Source organism: Mesoplodon bidens, assembly GCF_964165515.1.
Source record: "Mesoplodon bidens genome assembly, chromosome: 4".
In the NCBI taxonomy this organism is placed as follows: domain Eukaryota; kingdom Metazoa; phylum Chordata; class Mammalia; order Artiodactyla; family Ziphiidae; genus Mesoplodon; species Mesoplodon bidens.
The window spans coordinates 129,452,907-129,477,730 of record NC_138160.1 but is presented as its reverse complement, the minus strand read 5'-3'; the positions used below and the strand labels follow the sequence as shown (position 1 = coordinate 129,477,730).

General features: G+C 37.8%; 1 protein-coding gene across 1 annotated transcript in view; it reads left to right on the top strand.

The window, feature by feature from the left end:
• Positions 1-24,824, top strand: part of LOC308616373 (zinc finger protein 300-like) — a gene marked incomplete at its 5' end in the record, with an annotated part of 101,601 nt that overhangs the window by 15,123 nt on the left and 61,654 nt on the right. The window contains 3 exons of the mRNA XM_081232625.1: positions 1,390-1,556; positions 19,829-20,107; positions 22,592-22,765. The remainder of the gene's footprint in view (positions 1-1,389; positions 1,557-19,828; positions 20,108-22,591; positions 22,766-24,824) is intronic.

Sequence of the window (24,824 nt, the reverse complement as noted above, 5' to 3'; positions counted from 1 at the left end):
TTTCACCACCAGAAGCTTCATCATCTTGTTGGTAATAGGCAGCACACCCATCATGTCCTATCTCTTTACCAATGCATGCTATTGTCATCACACCCTCCTCTCAGAATCTTTTCACCAGGCCGAATAAGAGAGCATCTTTATAGAAAGGCTGATATCAATATTTTAAAACCAGAAAGCTGCTTTGAAAGTCAGCACACACTTTCCATCATCAAAAGAAAACAAATAAACAAAAAAACTGTCTTTAATTCCTTTCCTCTATACCTAAAAGAAAATCAAGATACCAAAAATAAAGCAAAACAAAAACAAAGAGTAACTTAGTTTCCATTCATCAGAAATCATAATTCAAACCCAGATATTCTGATGCCAGAGTCTACACTCTTGACCACTGTGTTATGCTGCCCCTCTTGCCTCACTCTCCATTGTAGACTGTTTTTTGAACTATTTCATGATTTGCGATGCCTGCACAAAGGTGCTCCTTCTATTTATTTATTTTAAGTGGTTCTTGTTTATGTGTTTAATTTTTTTTGCAATAAACCACACTCATTTATTATTAAAATTCTTTAACGGATTTAGAATCTCTGGTTTTGAAAACTTCTACAGCATTGCAAAGCACATCTCCACAAACTTAGATTCAGGAATTAAAGATTATTAGTCAACAAAAAAGAACATTATTCTCACATGAAGCTTCAGATAACTAGCTGTTAACAATTTTAAAATCATTTTTCCCTTGTAACTGAATATATTATAATATATAAACAAATGTTCTGAATTGTATATAAATCTTGAAGCCATTTTCGGTTTTTTTATATGACCTCTGCAAGTTACAGGAAATGTTTGAGAAAACAATAAAATGCCATTGTGTGTGTTTACATTGAAAATTAAATTCAGACTTACATGATGTGTATAAAAAGTTAAATCTTTTCTAAAAAATTGTTCTATAAGAATCATCAGCTCTAGATGATTTATTCCAATGTTGTCAGTCCATAAAATACTATTAATAGCTCCAGTAACAGTTGCATCAACAGAAAAATTCTTCTTAAAATGCTCCTTCTATTTAGCCAAGATATATTATTGAAAAAAAACTCCTTTAAAAGTCACTATTTTAATTGATTTAAAGATTTAATCTTAATTCTTAAGTTTTGGTGTTCAGAGCGGACCTCTCCTAGGTCCTGGAAATGAGATAGCTTGTTGATAAATGTGGAAATCAAGTAGGATTTTTAAAAGAGCTCAGAGAATTGGTATCTGAAGAACATTGGGAAGCCATTGATACTACACATTCAGTGAACTCCCTAAACTCTGGCCCTCTAAGATTGAATCATCTAGAAATATAGAATCATATAGAGATATAGGAGATGTGTCCTGATTGATGATACTGTCTCTTTGTTGCAGGTGGTACCAACAGACACTGGCTCCAGATTTTGTTGAGATGATCTAGAGGAAATCTAATCTAATGCCTCATATTGCTTTGGGATTCCTTATTTAAGGAGATCCTTGGAGACCTCCCAGGTATAGCTGTCTGAAGAGTGTCACATCATCCACAATTATACCTGCCAGAGGTAGGTCAAGCCAATCTTTGGAGGAGCCACGTGGTCATATAATGGCAAAACATGACCATGAACATATTGTAAGGCTATTATACTATATATGAAGTTGTATATTACTTGCAGGTAGATTGGGATAAACTAAAGGTATATAGTACAAATGCTAAATAAACCACTAAAACAACAACACAGTTATAGCTAATAATCCAAAATAGGTTAAAAAGGAATCAAAAGAAACATTCAATTTATCCAACAGAAGGCAGAAAAAAGAAAAAGAACAGATAGGACAAATAGAAAATAAAATGGAGATGATAGACTTAATCTAACAATGTAAATTATCACATTACATATAAGTCCAAACACACCAATTAAAGGAAGAGGTTGTTGTATTGGCTAAAACAGCACAGCCCAACTATATACTGCCTACAAAAACACGCTTTAAATATAAAGACACAAATAGGCTATTTTTTTTCCTGTACAAATGTTTGTTTTAAAATTTTTATTTTATATTGGACTATAATTAATTTACAATGTTGTGTTAGTTTCAGGTGTACAGCAAAGTGATTCTTTTATACATACACATATATCTATCCTTTTTCAAATTCTTTTCCCCTTTAGGTTATTACAGAATATTGAGCAGAGTTCCCTGTGCTATACAGTAGGTTCTTGTTGGTTATCTATTTTAAATATAGTAGTGTATATATGTTAATCCCAAACTCCCAATTTATTCCTCCCCACCATCTTTCCCCTTGGGTAACCATAGGTTTCTTTTCTAAGCCTGTGATTCTCTTTTTGTTTTGTAAATAAGTTCATTTGTATCTTATTTTAGATTCCACATATAAGTGATATCATGTGTTATTTTCCTTTCTCTGTCTGACATACTTCACCTAGTATGATAATCTCCAGGTCCATCCATGTTGCTGCAAATGGCATTATTTCATTTTTTTTAATGACTGAGTAATATTCTATTGTATATATGTACCACATCTTCTTTATCTGTTCATCTGTCGATGGACAGTAGGTTACTTCCATGTCTTGGCTATTGTAAACAGTGCTGCAGTGAACATTGGGGTGCATGTATCCTTTCGAACCATGGTTTTCTCCAGATATATGCTCAGGAGTGGGATTGCTGGATCATATGGTAGCTCTATTTTTAGTTTTTTAAGGAAGCTCCATACTGTTCTCCGTAGTGGCTGTATCAATTTACATTCCCACCAACAGTGCAAGAGGGTTCCCTTTTCTCCACACCTTCTCCAGCATTTATTATTTGTAGACTTTTTGATGATGGCCATTCTGAACGGTGTGAGGTGATATCTCATTGTAGTTTTGATTTGCATTTCTCTAATAATTAGCAATGTTGAGCATTGTTTCATGTGCTTCTTGGCCATCTGTATTTCTTCTTTGGAGAAATGTCTATTTAGGTCTTCTGCCCATTTTTTGATTGGGTGTTTGTTTTTTTTTGATATTGAGCTGAATGAGCACCTTGTAAATTTTGGAGATTAATCCCTTGTTGGTCCCATCATTTGCAAGTATTTTCTCCCATTATGTGGGTTGTCTCTTTGTTTTGTTTATGGTTTCCTTTGCTGTGCAAAAGCTTTTGAGTTTAATTAGGTCCCATTTGTTTATTTTTGTTCCAATTACTCTAGGAGATGGATTTAAAAAGATATTCCTCTGATTTATGTCATAGAGTGTTCTGCCTATGTTTTCCTCTAAGAGTTTTATAGTATCCCATCTTAAATTTAGGTCTTTAATCCATTTTGAGTCCATTTCTGTGTACGGTATTAGAGAATGTTCTAATTTCATTCTTTTACAAGTAGCTGTCCAGTTTTCCCAGCACCATTTATTGAAGAGACTGTCATTTCTCCATTCTCTATTCCGCCTCCTTTGTCATAGATTAATTGGCAGTAGGTGCATGGGTTTATTTCTGGGGTTTCTATCCTGTTCCATTGGTCTATATTTCTATTTTTGTGCCAGTACCATACTATTTTAATAACCATAGCTTTGTAGTAGAGTCTGAAGTCAGGGAGCCTGATTTCTCCAGCTCCATTTTTCTTTCTCAAGATTGCTTTGGCTATTTGGGGTCTTTTGTGTCTCCATACAAATTAAAAAATTTTTTGTTCTACTGTGAAAAATGCCATTGGTAATTTGATAGGGATTGCATTGAATCTGTAGATTGCCTTGGGTAGTATAGTCATTTTAACAATATTGATTCTTCCAATTCAAGAACATGGTATATCTTTCCATCTGTTTGTGTCATCTTCAATTTATTTCATCATTGTCTTATAGTTTTGGGAGTACAGTTCTTCTGCCTCCTTCAGCATGTCTTTTATCCCTAGGTATTTTCTGCGCTGGGTCTGCATTGCTGCACTTGGGCTTTCTCTAGTTGCAGGGAGCGGGAGCTACTTTTTGTTGCAGTGTGGGGGGCTTCTCATTGTGGTGGCTTCTTTTGTTGTGGAGTGCGGGCTTCAGTAGTTGTGGCACGTGGGCTCAGTAGCTGTGGCTTGTGGACTCTAGAGCGCAGGCTCAGTAGTTGTGGCGCATGGGCTTAGTTGCTCCGCAGCATGTGGGATCTTCCCGGACCAGGGCTCAAACCTGTGTCCCCTGCATTGGCAGGTGGATTCTTAACCACTGCGCCACCACGGAAGCCACTGTTACCTTTTTGTTTCACTATTTGGAAGTGGGCATTATGCACAACTATTACCAGTCTTATTTATGTGCCTGTTGATGTGGCAATACGTAGTCTTTGTGCATGCTGCCAGACACTGCTTTTCCAAGTGAAACTCTGTTGTGTAATTTTTACATTTATAATTTTAATGTAATGATCACATTAAGGATTATATTATGATGTAAATTTAGAACCTAATAAAATGAAGCATTTAAAAATTTGATGTTCTACACTTAACCTACAGAGAGAAAAATGCTTATTTCCTCGTGAAAAATCTAAATTCCATCCTAACCTTCTGTGGTACATTAACTCCATGCTCTGAGGCACACTCTGTGGTGTCTAAGACACTCATAAACAGGTCAGGGTGTGTGTGTGTGTGTGTGTCTCTGTGTGTGTCTGTGTATGTGTGTGTGTCTGCACACACATGTGTTGTTTGGTGGGGTAGGGTGTGTCATGATTAGTGACGATGAAAACGTTCCCGTTCTTTCCCACTAGCTGGGTTATTTTTCCTCCCTTCCCACTCATTCCCCAACCTTTCCCCACTCTTGTCCGTATTCTTCTGTAGATGCTGTATGACTGCCCTATGAATCTTCCCATCACTGAAGGCTGTATGATCCCTTTGCCCTGCAATAACGTCATCAAGTCAAGCATTGTAGAATGGGGCTTCCTTCCATAAGATATCCACTCAGCAGGGAGAATTCATTGAGCTCAAAGGTTTTTTTGAGACCAATGAATCCCATAGACTCAGGCGATCCTTAATTTGTTCCTTGGTCTTGCCATACCCGTGTGATGATCCATCTCAGCATAACTCTCAAACAGCTGACACCTTCAAGCTCATCCAGTTCTGTGTACACTAGATGGGCCTAGTTTCTCTAGCATTCAAAAAACACTTTTTTGGAAAACAATCTCATTTCCAAACACTTTCAGAGTGGGTCTATCTTCTGCAGGATGGGTGATCGTGATTCAGGACATGCATCAATTCTTATGTCTCTCAGTTTGAACTCAGCTCACTTCCACCGGCCGGAGAGTGAGCTGAGTGCTACCTGGAGATGTGAGGAGATTTCTTTCCCAAGCCTGATAAAACTATGTTCTCCTTCAATCCTCAGGTTTGCTAAGACCTTAACCCTCCTCTACTTTCCTCCTGTCTCCCACTTACTATAAAACAGCCAGGCCTTCTGTGTTTCCTGCTGCTCTAGAGCCTTTTGCATGGAGAGAGGAAAGGAGAGTTAGTGGTCCATTGTACATTTTAAGGAAGATATGAGAAGTGGAGAGCAATTCTTATTCTCCCAGCCTATATCAGGAATGTAAGGGGGTTTGGAGGGCACGTGGAAGCTATTCTCCACCAAAATATTCGGGGTCATGGAGAATTCTTCCTTACCGTTCTAAACTTAGGACTCTCAAACTCCAGTTCCATTTTGCGGGCATGAGGAGTTTGTTGCTTACTATTCCTGGAGGTTCAGTGAGAAATTCTGGCCCTTTGATGCCTGCGTAACCCCAACCATTCCAACCATGGCAGTATACAGTTCAAAATAATGGTGGAACAGGGGGAGGACTAAGTCCAGCTCCTGGGCATGGTATTTATGGGTTTTCTCATTTTTCAAAGCTTCTGAATATATTTTTTTGGTTTTTTTTTTTTTTTTTTTTTTTTGCGGTAGGTGGGCCTCTCACTGTTGTGGCCTCTCCCCTTGCAGAGCACAGGCTCCGGACGCGCAGGCCCAGCAGCCATGGCTCACGGGCCCAGCCACTCTGCGGCATGTGGGATCTTCCCAGACCGGGGCACGAACCCGTGTCCCCTGCATCGGCAGGCGGACTCTCAACCACTGCGCCACCAGGGAAGCCCTATTTTTTTGGTTTTATAAGGGTGTATTATAATAAGTATTAAGCAGGATATCTTCAGAGAGATAAATGGAGCAACTTGAGATGGCAGTAGGTGCCATGCCACCATCACTGGCCCTTCCTAACCCTCATCAGCTTCAAGAAGTCAAAGCTATCTCTCAATAAGAGGTAAAACTGGCCTCTTTTTTTTCTCCAAGCTCTAGTTCTTCGGATACTCTGAACTTCTCACAAGTGCAGCAGAGACAAAGGACATTATTCTCCTTTTAGAAGAAACATATATATTTGAGATCATAAGAAACTGAGCACATCCTCTTCAGTAATGAGAAAGCCAGTTAATTTTCTCTAATTGTATGGAAACATTTGAGAGAAGTTTTGCTGGCAACAGGGAGGGAATAGAGGAGGAGTTTATGATTGACCAGAAGAAACACCCACCCCCAGAGACAGATCCTGGGGCAGGTATGAGGCTGGTCTGTTAGACCTGGCATCCTTGGTCCAGGCTCCCTGATCAGCTTCAAACACAGTAGTTCATTCTGGAAGCTCACAATTTTCATGAGTCTTATGATTCTGACTGTGACCTGCCTATTGTTTAGAGCATTTAGCAACTTAAGAGTCTACTTGTAGGTATCAAAATGTGTTCCTCAGCCCTTTCATTTCCACAGGGATGTAGGGATCTTTGTAATCACAGGAAAATATATCTTTGAACTCAGCCTGGGCCTTGAGTTCCTCAGGCAGACTTCCTTTCCTTGATTAATTCTGCACATAATCCCATTTTTTCTTTAGGATCTAGCCATTGACTGACTTGTTCTTCTGAGTTTCAATATCCCCTTTGCCCATAGAGGCAGTTCTGACTTCTAGTGGATCTGAGCTCTGCACAGAAGTTGACAGTGTCTTTGTTTTGTGCCATGAATCTATGTTTGTTCTATCCAGTGGATGAAACCACTGGAGCACATACTTATTCCTGTTTTCCAAGTACTGTTTCGTGGACTCTATGATAGGTGGTAGGATGACTTGTTCCTAGGAGTGTCTGCAGTAGGCTGTCCTGAGCAGAGACTCTCCTCCTTGGGTTCTCCAGTCTGCATTCCCTTTTTGCTCTTCTCCAGCTAAGGGTTTCCTAGGATACTAAGGATCTTTTCTCTATTAAGTTGGTGATAGATTCTTGTCCTGTTTGCTCCCCTCCCCAGCCTGAGCCTATGAGCAAAATTTTAGGGGGATGACCTCATGGCCATCTGGCCCTCTTCACCCACAGGTAAGCATGCAGAAAAATGATTTTTTCTTCTCCTTGATCTGCTTGAATGTTTCCTCCAAGGGGCTTTGCAGCTTCAGCTATATACTCAAGCTTTTAAATATAGATGACTGAAGAGGGAAAGGTATCTTCAGAAGTGTGGGGTCAGGTAAGGAGATATGGTACAGAGGCAATGTGGGCCTAGTTGTGAAATAGGGTCCAGGATCTGAGTGTTCTCTAGGGGTACAAAGGAAAAGGGAAGAGGGTGGTGTGAAAGAAGGTCCATGGATATTGTTGGATTCAGCATTAAATGGAGCTCTGATGGAAGTAGGCCACCCAGTGTTGATAGTGAAAGCAAGGAAACTGAGAAGGTGGTTCAGTCCAGTGGGAAATTGGAGGCCAGAGTGTGTGACAACGTGTGACGACTTAGTGAATCCCAAAGGTGATAGAGTCAAAACATTTCCTCTAACTTCTCCCATAACAGAATATTTGCTTCTGTGGTTGCTCTGTTACACTCCTCAGAGCAGGATGTTGCTCTGACTGCTCTAGAAAGCCACATCAAAAGAGAGCTTGTGCAGGTGCCTGTAAGAGACCAGAGGTAAAAATAGCATCCAGGAGCAGAATGGGGACAAGCTGGCCTAGCAGGCCTGGCAAAGGTCACGTTTCTCCACATTCCTATTCTCTCATTCCTATATCTCTTAACCCGAGGCTTCCTTTCACTTTCCATTCTCTATATGTCCCCTTTTTGTGCCATCCCCAGACTGCTATAGGGTCTTGGAATTCCAAGAAGCAAGCCAGGAAGAGGGATATGTGGAAAAATAAGAAATTAATCATTTCCAAAGAGAAAACTGGTGCCTTTAAGGGAAGCTCTCAAGTTAGGAAAATAGCCTATAGGTTAAAAGAAGGAGCAAGGGATCTTATAGGAGCCTTTGTAGAATGTTCAACTGAGAAAAGACTATTTCAAAATTTACCCTAAGAGCCTCAGGAATTAAGACTTAAGGTCAGTGAGAAAATCATAAGGCTGATATAGGTCCAATGCTGTCATTTACAAAGTGCTTCCATGCACATTGTTCCCAACTGATTATCACAACATTGCTGTGCTCTTGGCAAGCCAGATGCTTTCTCAAAGGATGAGTCTGAATATTAGAGAAGATAACAACTTGTACAAAGTCAGGCCCCAAAATGTTGCCTCCAAAACAACCTATATTGCTTCTACTATCTCACATCACCACCCCACCCCATGGGCATCACCCACTGCCCAGCTCCACCAGTTTAAATTCTTGTGGAGGAGAGAGAAGGGATTAGAAGTGTCCCCAATTCTGATTTACTTCCAATGAGCTCTCCTCAGAGGGCTATGTTTTTTGAGGATTGGCTTTAGGAAGTGACATCCCAACAATTGTGGACCTGGGACCATTTGCTCCACAATGAAAGGAGCAAAAAAGGTATCAATGGGAGAGGCCTGGGTTGAACAGCAAAACCTTAGCTCTTAAAGTTCCCCTTCCTCTTCCTGCCACTGAGTTGTTGCTGAAAGACAAGAAAAAAAAATGAGAAGTGGGACCCATTTCTTATACTCCTTATTCTAAGCAAGCAGCAGACATTCATTAATGAGTAAAGTGACATTCTATATTGATAAAGTTGAGTCCTGTATTGTTTCCATGTTACTTATTTGTAAAGTAGATATGTTTTCTACTGATTCTCCTTTGTCAAAGAAGAATGACAAAGAATTCTTTGAGAAGAATCTTTCTCAAAGAATGGGCTTACTGCCTTTGGTCCTCAATTGGTATTTCAGATAGTAGTCCTCTACTGTAAAGGGGCACAGAAACACATTTTCTGGCACATGTTTGCTCCATTCTATAGGATTCTGCTCCATGAGTAGAATCTGTATCAGAGGCTTTCAGAGGCTCAACATTGCTCTCTGGGTCAGCCCAAACACAAGAGAGAGGCTTGGCCGGGTAACACTATAAAGGGAAAGCAGCTGCTGAACAAGCATTGAAGGCCTCTTCTCTTCAGGTGCCCTGAACTCTCTTTATGAGCCAATCCATGACCCATGAATCACAGTGTTTGGATTTTAACCTGGAACTCTTTACCACATCTAGGTAGATGGTCTGTGAACTTTGGATAGAAACCCTAGTCTCCACTATACCCCTTGTCCACCCAACCAGTTTTCCTAGTCAAATGATGTGCTAATCTCTCCTGAGAATTCCCATTCCTGTTATCTCTCCATTCCAATAATTGGTTTAGAATAGTGGGAGTAGGAAAAGGAAAAATAAGAGTCAAGTCAGTCTCTTTTGTGGGCTGAGCCTAGAATTCCCTTACCTGACTAATGTCTCTGTTTTTTTTCAAACACTGGTAATTATGCACACCACTGGGTGCAGTAACAAGACAAAAAGGTGACCCCAACTTTGTACAAAAGTAAAAGATGGAACCAAGGACCCCGGACTCACTAAAATGCAGAAATAACCAGCCAAAGTTCTCCATCATCTAAAATGCACTACTACCTCAGGAAGCTGAGCACAGAGACTACCCACTCCAGTCTGGAGTTCCAGACCTGCATCACAGAGCTATGGAACAGTCACAAAGGGTTCTGGAATGTGGGGGAAGGGAAAATGAGGAAGATGAACCCAATCCCCATCCCCTACTATCTAACCTAGCAGATCCCATCATGGCCCCTATATCTCTCCTGGTTTTTCCATTTCCTACCAACAACTTTTCAGCATATTTTATATATATATGAACTGATTACTTTTGCTAGGCACACTTTTACGCCTTTCATGTGTATTTACTCATTTAATCTTCATTATATCCTATTGTTTAAATACTATTACTGTCCCCATGTTAACTATAAGGAAACTAGGGAATATAGAATTTATGTTATTTGCTGAGGTTACACTGATAGCAAATAGCAGAGCCAGCATCCAAGCTGGGAACTCCAGCTCCAGTCACATTCTTTACCACCAAGCTGTGTTGTGTAAAATATCATGGCAGTCTGGATCAACAGTCCAAATCAGTGCAGTCAGACTTACCTCCATTTAGCACTTTGCGCAGGATTTCAAACATACTCTTAATTGATATCCTTTCACCTATGGCTCAGAACACTGTTCAAAGGCATGAGACTCTGAGAGGAGGGACTTGCCTAGGGTCACAGATGTTAAAGAGCAGAGACAGATTTGAGCCCATGACAGATTAGGGTACATTATTTTCTTCTGCATTTCTCAGAAGACAGGAAACTGAGGACAGGAGACGTTAAATGAGTAACACTGTCCTGTCTCCAGCTGGTCCAGCTTGGCACTCTACATGTGATTGTTGCTAAACTTGTATAAAGTCCTAGTTAGTCCTTGTCTCTGTATTGAATATTTAGGTGAAACTTGACTCTTCAGACTCCTTGGGGGAGTCTGGGTTCTGGACAGCATTCATGCAGGTGATAGGAGGTTTTCTTACAGTCCAGGCAGATGCTATAGGAAGATAAGAGAATTAGGGAGATGAATGAGGCAGAGGGTGAGCAGGACAGAGGCGCTCTATGAATTAGGGGATCTGGTAGGAGTGACTAGTGGACACGTTACCTGTCCTTACAGCTCACAGTAACTTTTGGGGAAGAGTGAACAGCATACACTTAGTGCTATAGGCTTAAGGGTTTCCATCAGCACAACTGGGTTCAAATCCTAGCTCTGCAAGCCACTGAATGTGCACCCTGAATAAATCATTCCATCTCTCAGGGTCCTGCTTTCTTTGTTTGTAAAATAGTGTTGATAATATGACTGCTCACCAAAATGACAGTTTCATTAAGTAAGGTCGTCTATTATTTAGCTTATAGGTGGCATGAAAATTGCCGTCAATACATTTTATTTCTCTTCCCTACATCCTGTCTTTGTTGAACTCTTCCCTTGATACTGATCTAGGGTAAGTATCAGTGAGATATTACTTCTTTGCAAAAGAGAAATGAAATGAAAAATAGTGTTTTTTTTCCTAAGACCACTTCATGACTGAAAAAAAGCTATACATATGTAATATATACAACTGGATGAGTTTGGAGATAATAGTGATGCTTTCTTTGAATGCCTTCTTAGCGTTGGGTGGTTTTATGAATCTTGCATGACTGGCAACAAGGCCTAACTTAGATATATTCAACAGAGAGAAAAGAACATTGGATATACAGGCAGAATGACTGTGAAAGAGAATAAAGATGTATTATGTACTGATGAGCAAGGATAAGAATGACAGGAAATTCATCAGTGGAAGTAATGCAAGTCAGAAGACAGCGGAGTAACTTCTTTACAGTACTGAAAAAAAAAAAAGAATAACTGTCCATCTAGAATTCTTGGTGCATCAGAAATACATTTTAAAAACAAAGGTGAAATGAAGATGTCTTCAGACCTACAAAAGCTGAAAGAAAATTTATCACCAACAGACATGCACTACAAGAGAGCTTAAAGAAAGCCCTGCAGTCGCAAGGAAAATAGAGGAGATGTAATCTGGATCTATAGGAGAAAAGAAAAGCATATAGATAAATATAAGACTTTTCCCCTTTATTTAAAAATCTCTTCAGAAGATAATTGACCTTTTAAGGCAAAAATAATAACAATGTAGTGAGGGTTTTCTAGCATATGTGTAAGTAATATGTATAACTTAACGTATCTGCATAAGAGTGATACAAAGGCAAGGAGAAGATAAACGGAAGTATATTCCTGTGTGCTTCTTAAACTGTACCTAAAGTGGTACAATAGTTCCTGAATATAGTTTAAAATAAGTTAAAGATGTGTGCTATAAATGGCTGGTTAAGAATACAAGAGCAAAACAGAATCATAAAAGAAATACTTGATTATTCCAAAAAAGACTGAATAAGAGAAAAAAAGTAGATTGACCAAAAAGAATGAATAGCAAGTTGATAGATTTAAACACAAACATATCATTAATAGTATTAAATATAAATGATCCAAATGACCCAATTAAAAGCCAGAGATTTTCAAATTGGATTAAAAAACAATGCACAACTATATGTTGTCTATAAGAAATTCATAAAGACCAGATTGATTAAAAATAACAGAATGAAAAAATATACCATGTGAACACTAATCCAAAGAAGGAGTAACTGGGGCTTCCCTGGTGGTACAGTGGTTGAGAGTCCGCCTGCCGATGCAGGGGACACGGGTTCGTGCCCCGGTCCGGGAAGATCCCACATGCCACGGAGCTGCAGGGCCCGTGAGCCATGGCCGCTGAGCCTGCGCATCCGGAGCCTGTGCTCCGCAACGGGAGAGGCCACAACAGTGAGAGGCCCGTGTAATGCAAACAAACAAACAAACAAACAAGGAGTAAGTATATCAGGCAAATCAGATTTCAGAGCATAGAATATAACCAAGGATAAAAAGGGTCATTTCATAATGATAAAGGGGCCAATTTATTAAGAAAATGAAGCAATACTAAATTTTTTTGCACCAAATAACAGAGCTTCCAAATGCATGATGCAACACTGATAGACCTGCAAGGAGAAATAGACAAATCCACAATTAAAAATAAAGATTTTAATAGCAATCTCTCAGTAATTGGTAGAACACGTAAAAAGTTCTTTGAGAATATTGTAGAACTAAAACACTCAACTATTTTGACCTAGTTGACAGTTATAGGACACTCCACCAAACATTTTTCTTATGTGTGCATGGAACATTTACAAAGACAAATCACATTGTAAGCCATAACATCGAGAGACATAACCTTAGTTTATACTCTGATTAGCATGAACCTACTGAAAAAAATCAAGAGGCAAAGGAAGAAATCTAAATAGGTACTAAAATGATTATATTAAGTAATGATTGTTAACTTTCTGGATAGTGGTATTGTGGTTGAATTTTTTAAAACCCTTCTATATTTTTTAGAGATATATAGTGAAATATTTATGGTTGGAAAGGTGCTGTATCTTCATTTGCTAGTATTTTGCCCTGACAAGAACTGTAACTGTAGGGTTGAATAGAAGTGGTGAGAGCAGACATCCATATCTTGTTCCAGATCTTAGGGGAAAAACTTTCATTCTTTCACCATTAAGTATTGTGCTTGCTGTGGCATTTTCCTATATGCCCTTTAGCAGGTTGAGGAAGATCTCTTCTATTTCTAATGTGTTGAGCATTTTTATCATGAAAAGGAGATGAATTCTTAAAATGCTTTTTCTACATCAATTGATATGATCATTTGATTTTTATCATTTCTTCTATAAATATCATATATTACATTGATTTTTGTATGTTGAGGTAACCTTGCATTCCTGGGTTACATCCCACTTGATTATAGTTTATAAACCTATTTTATATGTTGCAGGATTCAGTTTGTTACTATTTTCTTGAGGTTTTTGCAATATTCATAAGAGATATTGATATGTTTCCTTTCATTGTGGTGTCTTTATCTGGTTTTGGTATCAGGGTACTACTGGCCTTGTATTTACAGTGGATTAGGAAATGTTCCCTCCTATTTTATTTTTAGAAGAATTTGAGAAGGATTGGTGTTCATGCTTTCAACATTTGGTAGAATTCACCAGTGAAGCATCTGGGCCTAGACTATTCTATGTGGATTTTTAAAAATTACTAATTCAATCTTTTACTTGTTATAATTCTATTCAAATTTTCTGTTTATTCTTCAGTCAGTTTCAGTAGTTTGAGTGTTTCTGAGAATTTTTTCTGTTTCATCTAGGTTATCTAATTTGTTGGCATAGGTTATTCATAGTGTTCTCTTAAAGCCATTTTTATTTCTGTTCAGTCAGCGGTAATAGTCCCACCTTCACTCCTAATTTTAGTAATTTGAGTTCTTTTTATAATCAGCCTAATTAAAAGTTTCTTAGTTTTATGATATTTTTAAGAATGAACTTTTGGTTTCATTGACTTTGTTTAATGTTTTTCTGTTCTCTATTTCTTCTGTAATCTTTATTATATCCTATGATTTTCTTGTTTTGCTTTTAATGTTTTCTTCCCTCTGCTTTTTAAGGTAGAAGGTTACATTATTGATTTAACATCTATCTTTTTTTTAATATTAAAAACATTTTTTTATACAGCAGGTTCTTATTAGTCATCCATTTCATACACATCAGTGTACACATGTCAATCCCAATCTCCCAATTCGTCACACACACACCCCACCGCTTTCCCCCCTTGGTGTCCATACGTTTGTTCTCTACTTCTTTGTCTCAATTTCTTTTTTCTTTTTTTTTATTAGTTTCTGCTTTATAACAAAGTGAATCAGTTATACATATACATCTGTTCCCATATCCCTTCCCTCTTGCGTCTCCCTCCCTCCCACCCTCCCTATCCCACCCCTCCAGGTGGTCACAAAGCACAGAGCTGATCTCCCTGTGCTATGCGGCTGCTTCTCACTAGCTATCTACCTTACGTTTGGTAGTGTATATATGTCCATGCCTCTCTCTTGCTTTGTCACAGCTTACCCTTCCCCCTCCCCATATCCTCAAGTCCATTCTCAAGTAGGTCTGTGTCTTTATTCCTGTTTTACCCCTAGGTTCTTCATGACATTTTTTTTCTTAAATTCCATATATATGTGTTAGCATACGGTATTTGTCTTTCTCTTTCTGACTTACTTCACTCTGTATGATAGTCTCTAGGTCTAGCCACCTCATTACAAATAGCTCAATTTCGTTTCTTTTTATGGCTGAGTAATATTCCATTGTATATATGTGCCACATCTTCTTTATCCATTCATCCGATGATGGACAGTTAGGTTGTTTCCATCTCCAGGCTATTGTAAAGAGAGCTGCAATGAACATTTTGGTACATGTCTCTTTTTGAATTATGGTTTTCTCAGGGTATATGCCCAGTAGTGGGATTGCTGGGTCATACGGTAGTTCTATTTGTAGTTTTTTAAGGAACCTCCATACTGTTCTCCATAGTGGCTGTACCAATTCACATTCCCACCAGCAGTGCAAGAGTGTTCCCTTTTCTCCACACCCTCTCCAGCATTTATTGTTTCTAGATTTTTTGATGATGGCCGTTCTGACTGGTGTGAGATGATATCTCATTGTAGTTTTGAGTTGCATTTCTCTAATGATTAATAACGTTGAGCATTCTTTCATGTGTTTATTGGCAGTCTGTATATCTTCTTTGGAGAAATGTCTATTTAGGTCTTCTGCCCATTTTTGGATTGGGTTGTTTGTCTTTTTGATATTGAGCTGCATGAGCTGCTTATAAATTTTGGAGATTAATCCTTTGTCAGTTGCTTCATTTGCAAGTATTTTCTCCCATTATGTGGGTTGTCTCTTTGTTTTGTTTATGGTTTCCTTTGCTGTGCAAAAGCTTTGAAGTTTCATTAGGTCTCATTTGTTTATTTTCTTTGTCTCAATTTCTGCCCTGCAAACCAGTTCATCTGTACCATTTTTCTAGGTTCCACATATATGCGTTAATATACGATATTTGTTTTTCTTTCTTTTTTTTTTTTTTTTTTGGCGGTACACGGGTCTCTCACTGTTGTGGCCTCTCCCGTTGCGGAGCACAGGCTCCGGATGCGCAGGCTCAGCGGCCATGGCTCCCGGGCCTAGCCGCTCCGTAGCATGTGGGATCTTCCTGGACTGGGGCACGAACCTGTGTCCCCTGCATCAGCAGGCGGACTCTCAACCACTGCACCACCAGGGAAGCCCCAAAAATAAATCAATTAATTAATAAACTCCTACCCCCAACATTTTCTTTAAAAAAATTTTTTTATGTTCTTATATATCGCTATTACCTCTATTATATTTTGTAAGTAATAAAATATTTTAAAGGTAAAATCTTTATATTTAGTATCTTCAGTAGTCTTTTCTTTTTGATTTTTGAACAAGGGTTCCCATATTTCCGTTTTACAATGGAACCTAAGATTATACAATGTATTACACACACTCCTATTTTCTCAATTGTTTTTATTTTGTAATAAAAGTTTTCATTTGTTGGGCATATATAGTTTACTTTAGTATTCCTTCAGTCAGTTTATATGTTGATGCATTTTATTAAATTGCATACCTTTAAGAAAATCCTAAAATTTAACATTATGCCCAGAATGCACTGCAGTGGTGTATCAGCTGTACTTGAAGAAACACTAACAGTGATTTATGTTATTTGAAGGAAAAGTAACAAGAATCCCACTACCCCGGTTTTGATCCCAGTACTCTAAGCCACTCTCTCATTGCTGTTCCTGGAATTGTCCCCAAAACTTAGAACAGTTCCATCACAGAGACAGCTGCTGAATTACTTGAATAAAAATTTCTTTGATCATGTGCAAGGGAAAAAGAAGATTTAGGTAGCGACAGCTCTTCCATGTATATTAAATGTTACTTATATATTCTGTGGGGCAGAGAACATGACCTAGGATTGCCTCTAGCTGAAAAGGTGGTTGTTGGACAAAAGGTTGGCCTGGGAGAGTAGATATAACATTGTAAGAGTCAGAGAGCATCAGCTGAGATTGGCAGAAATGAGGTGGACTCACTTTTAAGACAGCAGCAACCATGTAAAGACTAAATCACACAGTAATTATGATCGGTTAATTTAGGTGTATGATGACTTCTTTGTGTTCCTGGTACCTGCCCCGTTTATTGGCCAGAAAGCTCTGTGAATCAGACCTGCTGCTGCTGGCCTGGGTATGATGGCTGTTGTGATACTGGCAGCCACATTCCAGGGAGTGAGGTCATGAGAGGATTTGTTTGGCATCTGATTCAAGTGACACAGTCTGTAGAGAAAAGTCCAGATAAGTTTTTATGTCATTGCCATAATTATGATACTGGCCTGAATATTTTGAAAAACAAACATCAAAGCTCTCAAAAATTATAATAACCATGTAGCTTGAGGCTAATGCCTGGCAAGAAAAATTTAAATAACAATATAAGTGACCTACTTGAAAACTCTTCTACATTTGAGTTAATTTTTTGGATATGTTTTACTTCATCTTATTTTAAAATTATTTATATGGGATAAAAATTTTAAATGCATTTCTCTAAAGTGCTTATTAACTCACTGTAATTATGTATACTATATACAGATATAGACGATTTATCCCAGTTGAATTATTCACTTTGTCCCAAATATTCTTTTTTATGCTGAATCCCCTTAGATTTTAGATTCAAAATCTGAATGGTCTCACAGGACATTTGGCACATAAGTTAGATCTCCATGGAAAACTAAGCCAAGTATCATGGGCTCCATGATAAAATATTTAGTTCATAAATAAGGACCAAATTAATCATAATATGGAGTAATTTTTGTTTTCTAGTTATTGTGAAATTGAGATTATCACTTAGACATATAATTCTCAAAGTTTAGTGTTCATTACTAGGTTCACTCTAGTCCAACTGAATTTTTGGAGTTGTGTAAACATGAATCCAAAATCCACAAATGTTTTCTAAGCTCTAGCTAATGGAAAACAAGCTTGAAATATGGTGATGTGGAGATGTTTTCTGGAAATATCAAGTGATAACTCTTTCTAATTATAGTGGATCCAACAATTACCAAGAGTTTGGACTCTATCATTCTCAGATTCATTTAGAATGCCACACAGACACTGAGAATAGTATGCACATATACTCTGCAGATTTTATTGAGTGTTGAGTAAATAGGATTTCTTGAAATGAGCGTGAGAGAAACAAAAGGCTCATAATTGCTTGATGATTTTTGGCCCAATCTAACTGGAATGATGAAATTGCTATTCATTGAGTCTAGGATAATTGGTGAAGCAGGTTTTGGAGGGAAAATAATAGTTCCATATATAATGTTCATCTTTTTATCAATATGTAAGAGCTTCTTAATGGTAGGAAAATATAGCTTTCACTTGATAGGAATTGTAATTTTTTAATTGTTTTATGAGTTATTTTTTAACATAGCTAATTATAGATATTGTTGAATTTAAAATTTTGATCATTGATTGTATCTTTTTGTGGATTCATTTTTCATGCTTTTAAATTCCTTTCTTACACACAGGTTTTTAAAACCTTTTCTCTTAATTTCCTTTAGTATATTTTAATTTAATCTTATATCTTTGATCTATTTGAAACTATTCTAGAGTAAAATGTACAATATGAGTGAAAAAAAATTTTTCCCCTTAGGGCTTTCCCATTCCATCTTTTCAGGACTGATACTAAGGACCAACTTTATAATATATAAAATTTTTGTATATGATTGAGCTTTTAGTTTTGTTCTTTTGAGAAGATAGTGTATATAATCCAAGTTTGAAAATTTGGATATCAAGGGCCATTGGGACATCTGTCTGTCTCTGAATACTTCCTCTAATTTGTCTCCATTGTTCATAATTTTCTGCCTCATTGAAGTCTGATGTACTGCATATATTGAAGCATGCTTGAATTTCATCAGTTGCAAACTGATCGATAGTATCATTTCTATTTCTAAATTACTGTAAATTAGATCATTCCATCTTTCACACTTGCTGCCTTGTTCCCTGATTGCATTGCATGCCCTTTGGGTCCTCAATGTGGATCAGAGATGGAGAGCTGGGAAACGTATAAAAAGAAGCTTTAGACTGTGAAGAATTATGAGCCCAGAGGATAGTTAAGAAAGGTGAGGGCCAGAAACATTCTCATTGGAGCCAAACATCCATTTCATGCATGCTCAGAAACATGTCATTGTCTTTGACCAGGTGACCTAAGAGAAGCCAAGTTCCACAAGGCACAGTATGGTGTCTGGGCACTGCATCTGTGAGTGATCTGACATATACTGATTCAAACCCCTGCTACTCTTAGTACTGCAATTCATGCAGATCCCTGCAAAAGGAAAAGAATTAACAACAGCTCTGTAACTCTCTCCTCCATGTAAACTTACAAGTAGGAGGATAGCCAAAGAAGGTCTCATGTGAGAATATTTTTACCAGAATTTTTACATTGCTTATTGTAAACAAATCTGGAATTTATTGATTATGGAGCACAGCTTAGAGAACAGAAATTAGTCTTGTAGATCCCCTCTCTGCATGACTGATGGAATATAAAAACTAAGAAGCTCTAAACTTAAATAGCTCCCAAGAGCTGACTTTTACAGCACGTGTCCAACACACACAGTGAACACTCATCTCTAACTCTGAAACCAGAATGCATCCCAGTACAAAAATCTATTTTTTGGAGGTGCATATGATAGTTTGGACCCTTCCAGAGATAGATGTTATGCTTGCTTTTTTGCTTGTATCCTTAATTAATCATTAGTAAAATTTGCTCTTAAGTAAGTTGCCTAATTTCTCTGAATCTGCTTTGACAATTTGACTTCTGTTGTGGTATAATAACTTTTGATTAGAACTGTGCCATTCAACCAGCTTTTAGGGTGCTTCTGAAATTACTATAAATTGTTAGACTCAGCTTCTCATTATTATCTTCTTTTCTTCCGTATTTTCAATTATCTCAGTTCTTAAAAATTACTTGTCCTTGCCTTTTTCTTCTATATATGATTCCTTGGGATAATTATGTATTTTGATGGAAATTTTTCATTGTTTTTACCTAAGTTATACAGGAGATGGACCATCCTTTGATTTGGTTCATCATATTCAAAATACTGAAACTAGAATCAAACCACTTTTTGATTTCTTAATTGAGCTGCTTGTTCCCTTCTCATTTCACAGGAATAGGAAGTTCCTCACATGTTCTCATCAAGAACAGTGATGCCAGAGTGGTCCGTCTGGTATGTAAAGATGCAGGATGGTACCCAGAACCTGAAGCAAGCTGGATAGATCTCCAGAGACATAGTTTAAAACCACACTCTGAAAATAACAGAGCAAATGGAAAAGGCCTGTTCTCCATTGAGTTTTCAGTTCTAGTAACTGAACTCAAAAAGATTGTGCCCTGTTCCAACTTCAACTCCAGGCTCAACCAGAAAAAGGAAACAGATATTTCTGATTCAGGTTAGTTTGTCTGTAATTATATCTCATTTCCTGGAGAAGTGTTTTAAGACTGAGTGCACACTGTTGAGTTCCTAATTGAAAGGGAAATGATACTGAGTTCCTGTACTGTACTTTTTAGGCAGCTTTACCTAATCTATATTACTTCCTTCTTTCTGCCAGCTTTGGGTTTAGGTTGTTCTTCTTTTTCTAGTTCTTTAAGAGAAAAAGTTAGGTTGTTGAATTAAAATCTTTCTTCTTGTTAAATGTAAGTATTTACAGTTATAAATTGTCCTTTTAGCAATGCTTTTACTGTTTCTCATAAGTTTCTGCGCATTGTGTTTTGTTTTCATCTGTCTCAATATATTTCCTAATTTCCCTTGCAATTTCTTCTTTGACCCATTGGTTGTTTAAAAGTATGTTGTTTAATTTCCACATATTTGTGAATTTTTCAGTTTTTCTTCTGATATTAGTTTTTAGTTTCATTTCATTGTGATTTGAAGGATACATTGCATAATTCCAATCTTTTAAAACTTATTAACAATTGCTTTGTAGTCTAACATATGGGGTCTGTCCTGAAGAATGTTCCATGTGCACTTGAAAAAAAACGTATATTCTGTTGTTGAGAGGAGTATAGGTGTCTGTTGTGTCCATTTGTCTATAGTATTGTTCAAGTACTGTATTTCCATACTGATGTTCTGTCTGGTTGTCTTATACATTATTGAAAGTGGGTTATTGAAGTCTCATACTATTATTGTAGATCTCTCTACTTCTCTCTCTAATTCTAATAATGTTTGCTACAGTTTGGAGGTATGTTATTTGGTGCATATATGTTTATAGTTGTTATATCTTCTTGGTGAATTGATCCTTTTATCAATATGTAATGTCCTTTTTTATCTCTTGTAACAGTTTTTTTTTTTTTTTGGCTGCGCCACACAGCTTACAGGATCTTAGTTCCCCAACCAAGGATTGAACCCGTGGCCTCAGCAGGGAGCATGGAGTCCAAACACTGGACTGCCAGGGAATTCCCTCATGTAACAGTTTTTTACTTAAAAGTCTATTTTGTCTAATATTAATATAGCCACCCCTACTCTCCTTTAGTTACTGTTTACATGAAATACCTTTTCCCATAGGTATTTGTGTTTTTTCTTACCCCTGTGAAAAATGGAAAAATGATAACAGACAATAGATTTTTATGATAAAATATACTGTACTTGCAAAACTGTATATATAATATACAGTTAATATGGTTAAAAATTTAGTATCCCTCTGAATATAAGATGTCATCAAGTATAATACATATTGTATTTTATGTACCACTAAAAAAGAAAAAATTATACCAATTAAACTGACACAATGATTTTTTTGTCACTTTGAATTTTTTATACTTATTAAATTTTTTTTCAGACTTTGGTTTTAACATTTATCACCCTTGTAAATACATAAAAAGTAAAATGTATTAAAAAACTGACTAAGGTGTATTCATGATAATGACAGCTATATCTTGAGACCATCCAGACTTCAGAAATGTGAAAATATTAGAAAATAAATACCTGTGTACCCACCACCTTGTTTATGAAATAGAACAATCGCCAACACTATTGAAGCTGTTGTGTATACTTCCCTAATAACATCTCCTTCCTTTATACCCTATAGATACTTGCTTTTTTCTAATTTTGCCAAATATATACTCTAAATAATTTATTGCTAGGTATTATTAACTGTTTTATACATTGAACTAAAGCACATGTGTTCTGTGACTTACTGTTTTTACCCTACCATAGGTGAGATTCATTCATGCCTATGTGTCTAACTGCCACTGTTGTATAGTATCCAACGGTATATGTAGTCCATAATTTATCAGTTCCCCAGTTGATGGACATTTGGGGCTATTTCCAATGTTTTGCCCTTATATTTTGTTGCATTTTACAGTTGTCTCCTGGTACACATGTGTTAGAGTTTCTCTTGGGTATATACCCAGAAGTGGAATTGTGAAGTCAAGTCAAGATGGTAGCCTGATAAATACTGCTGTTCCCCTCCTCCCTCCCATGAGTATACTGAGGAAACATGAGTCTTGTTCTTGCTTGATCTACAGACCAGACTTAGTATCTATGTTCAGGGGCCTTCAAAGGGAAGACAAGCAAGAGAAGGAGGTGGTGGTGCTTTCCAGCCCACAGAAGGTGACTTTCAGCCATAACCTTGAGGAACCAAAGATAGACAGGGGTTAATGTGGTGTAGAGTGCTTCTATCAGCTCCATTGAGCATGGGTATGAGGTGAGGCTCCATTTGACTGGAGACTAGGGTTGTCTCAGGCTGAAGCTTGGTTGATGGCACAGAATCCACTGTGAAGTCACTTCTATGCTGTGGAATACATAAGTTCAAAAAGAAGATAGTAATTCATTCTAAAAATGAATTTAAAACTAAGGGATGCTAAACTGAAAACAGCTTGGTTTCATGTTCTGGCTCTTCTTCTGATGGGCTTAACAGGTTACTGTCTCCTTGTCTTAGATATGATGGCACCAGTGACCTCCAGCCCTTCCCCACGCTCTTCTGTCTGTGTGATGGATTACATGCTGCTCTCCTCCACAGCTTGCGACCCGATGATGTCCACCTCTGTATTATGCACAGTACAGTAGGCATTGAGGTTCTTGCAGAACCCCAGACCACTGTCTGTGCAATAAGGTAGGCTTTGAGCTTTGTCAGCAATGAGCCAGTCCTTCTGGGTCTCTTATTTTCAGAACCTGGGGCCACTATGGAGTAGTGTGGGATTTGAGGTTCTTTAACAATGAGCCAAAACTGCTGTATATTCTTACTCAGAACATGGGACTACTGTTTGTGTAATAGGGTAGGCTTTGAAATTTATTTTTTTTAAAAGCCAGTTGTACTGGGGCTCTTACTTGAAGCCCTAGATAAAAGAGCCAGAGCCATAAGCAACAAAGGACCTACAGGGACAACGAGGGAAAGAAGGGATTTTTACTTTGATCCTCAACTAATTCACTGATGGATTCTGATTCAAAAGCCATTAATAATGTCTATATTAATTCTCTGCTTTAAAAAAAAGCCACAGTGGCTCTCCATTGCCCAATGAATCAAGTGCAAACTCTTAACGTAGTATTTGAGACCTTTGGCAATCTGGATACAACCAAATTTCAGAGTCTTATACATGAGTCCATACTGATATAAATAATTGAATAAATAAATGAGGGAGAAGAGATAGCTCTTCCTTGCTGTAGAATTCCAACTAATGAGTGTGAAAGGAATGAGGAAAACAGAAAATCACCATTAGGTCAATACCACAGGAATAACTGCAGATAAAATCCATTGATGGATGCTAAAATTAGGAGGTGGTGAAAATTTGGGAAGAAATATACTTGTAGAGCTTCGTACCATCTCTTCCAAAATATTTATTAACTGCAAAGGAAAATATATTACCTTGAGAGTGGAGAGACCTGATAGAAACCCTCTTAACCAAGTGATCAAAGTCAAAGTCAAAGTCACCAGTAATAAGACATATCAACAACCTAAATCCTGTGATGGGATGCCCTCAGGAGGACACAAAATCATTTCTGCAGTGTTCTTGTCTAAAATGCACAACCTCAGACTAATCATGAAGAAATACCAGACAAACCCAAATTGAGGAACATTAAAATAGGAGATCAATACCCTTAGAACGTGTCAAGGTCATGAAAGACAAGGAAAGACTGAGGAACTGCTGCAGATTAGAGGAGACTAAGGAGAAATAACTAGTGCAGTGTGAGATCCTGGATTGGACCTTTTCAAAAATAGTTTCAGTGGAAAAACTTATGAAATTCAAATACAGTTTTTACAGTAGTTAATAACATTGTACTAATGTTAATTTCCTGATTCTCATGCTTGTACTGTGGTTATGTAAGATGTTAACATGAGGGGAAGCTGGTTGAAAGATATCAGTACACTGTTATATTTGCAACTTTTATTTTTATTTTTTAATATTTATTTATTTATTTATTTATTTATTTTGGCTGCGTCAGGTCTTAGTTGTGGCACACTGGATCTTTCATTGCAGTGTGCAGGTGCTTCATTGTGGTGTATGGGCTTCTCCCTAGTTGTGGCGTGCGGACTTCTCTCTAGTTGTGGTGCACGGGCTCCAGAGCACCAGGGCTCTGTAGTTGTGGCATGCAAGCTCTCTAGTTGTGGTGCGTGGGCTCAGTAGTTGCAGTGTGCGGGCTTAGTTGCCACGAGGCATGTGGGACCTTAGTTCCCTGACCGAGGATCGACCTGGCATCCCCCTGCGTTGCAAGATGGATTCTTAACCACTGGACCATCAGGGAAGTCCTGTAAGTTTTATATAACTTTTATATGCTTGCTCTTTAAAAAGAATACCCATTTTCACTTATTACATTAGTAATTAAAAGAAATCATTCCCAGTATATGGGAAAGAGCACAGGTTATATAGTCAGACACAGCTTGATATTCTAGCTCTACTACATATTAGCTTGTTTGACTTATGCAGGTCACTTCAGTCCTCTGAGCCTCCATTTTCTTCATATGACTTTCTTCAAACTGAGATGACAATTCCCTAAGCATAAAATTGTTACAAGCATGAGTTATGCTTGTAAAGTACCAGGTGCAGCACCTGGCACAGAACAGGTAGCAGCAAGTCTAAGTCTTTCTTCCCATAAAGAGACATTCAATTCACTACACAACTGAGTTGACCCAGTGCCCTATAGGAGATCATGGTCCAGAGATCATGTGCTATGGA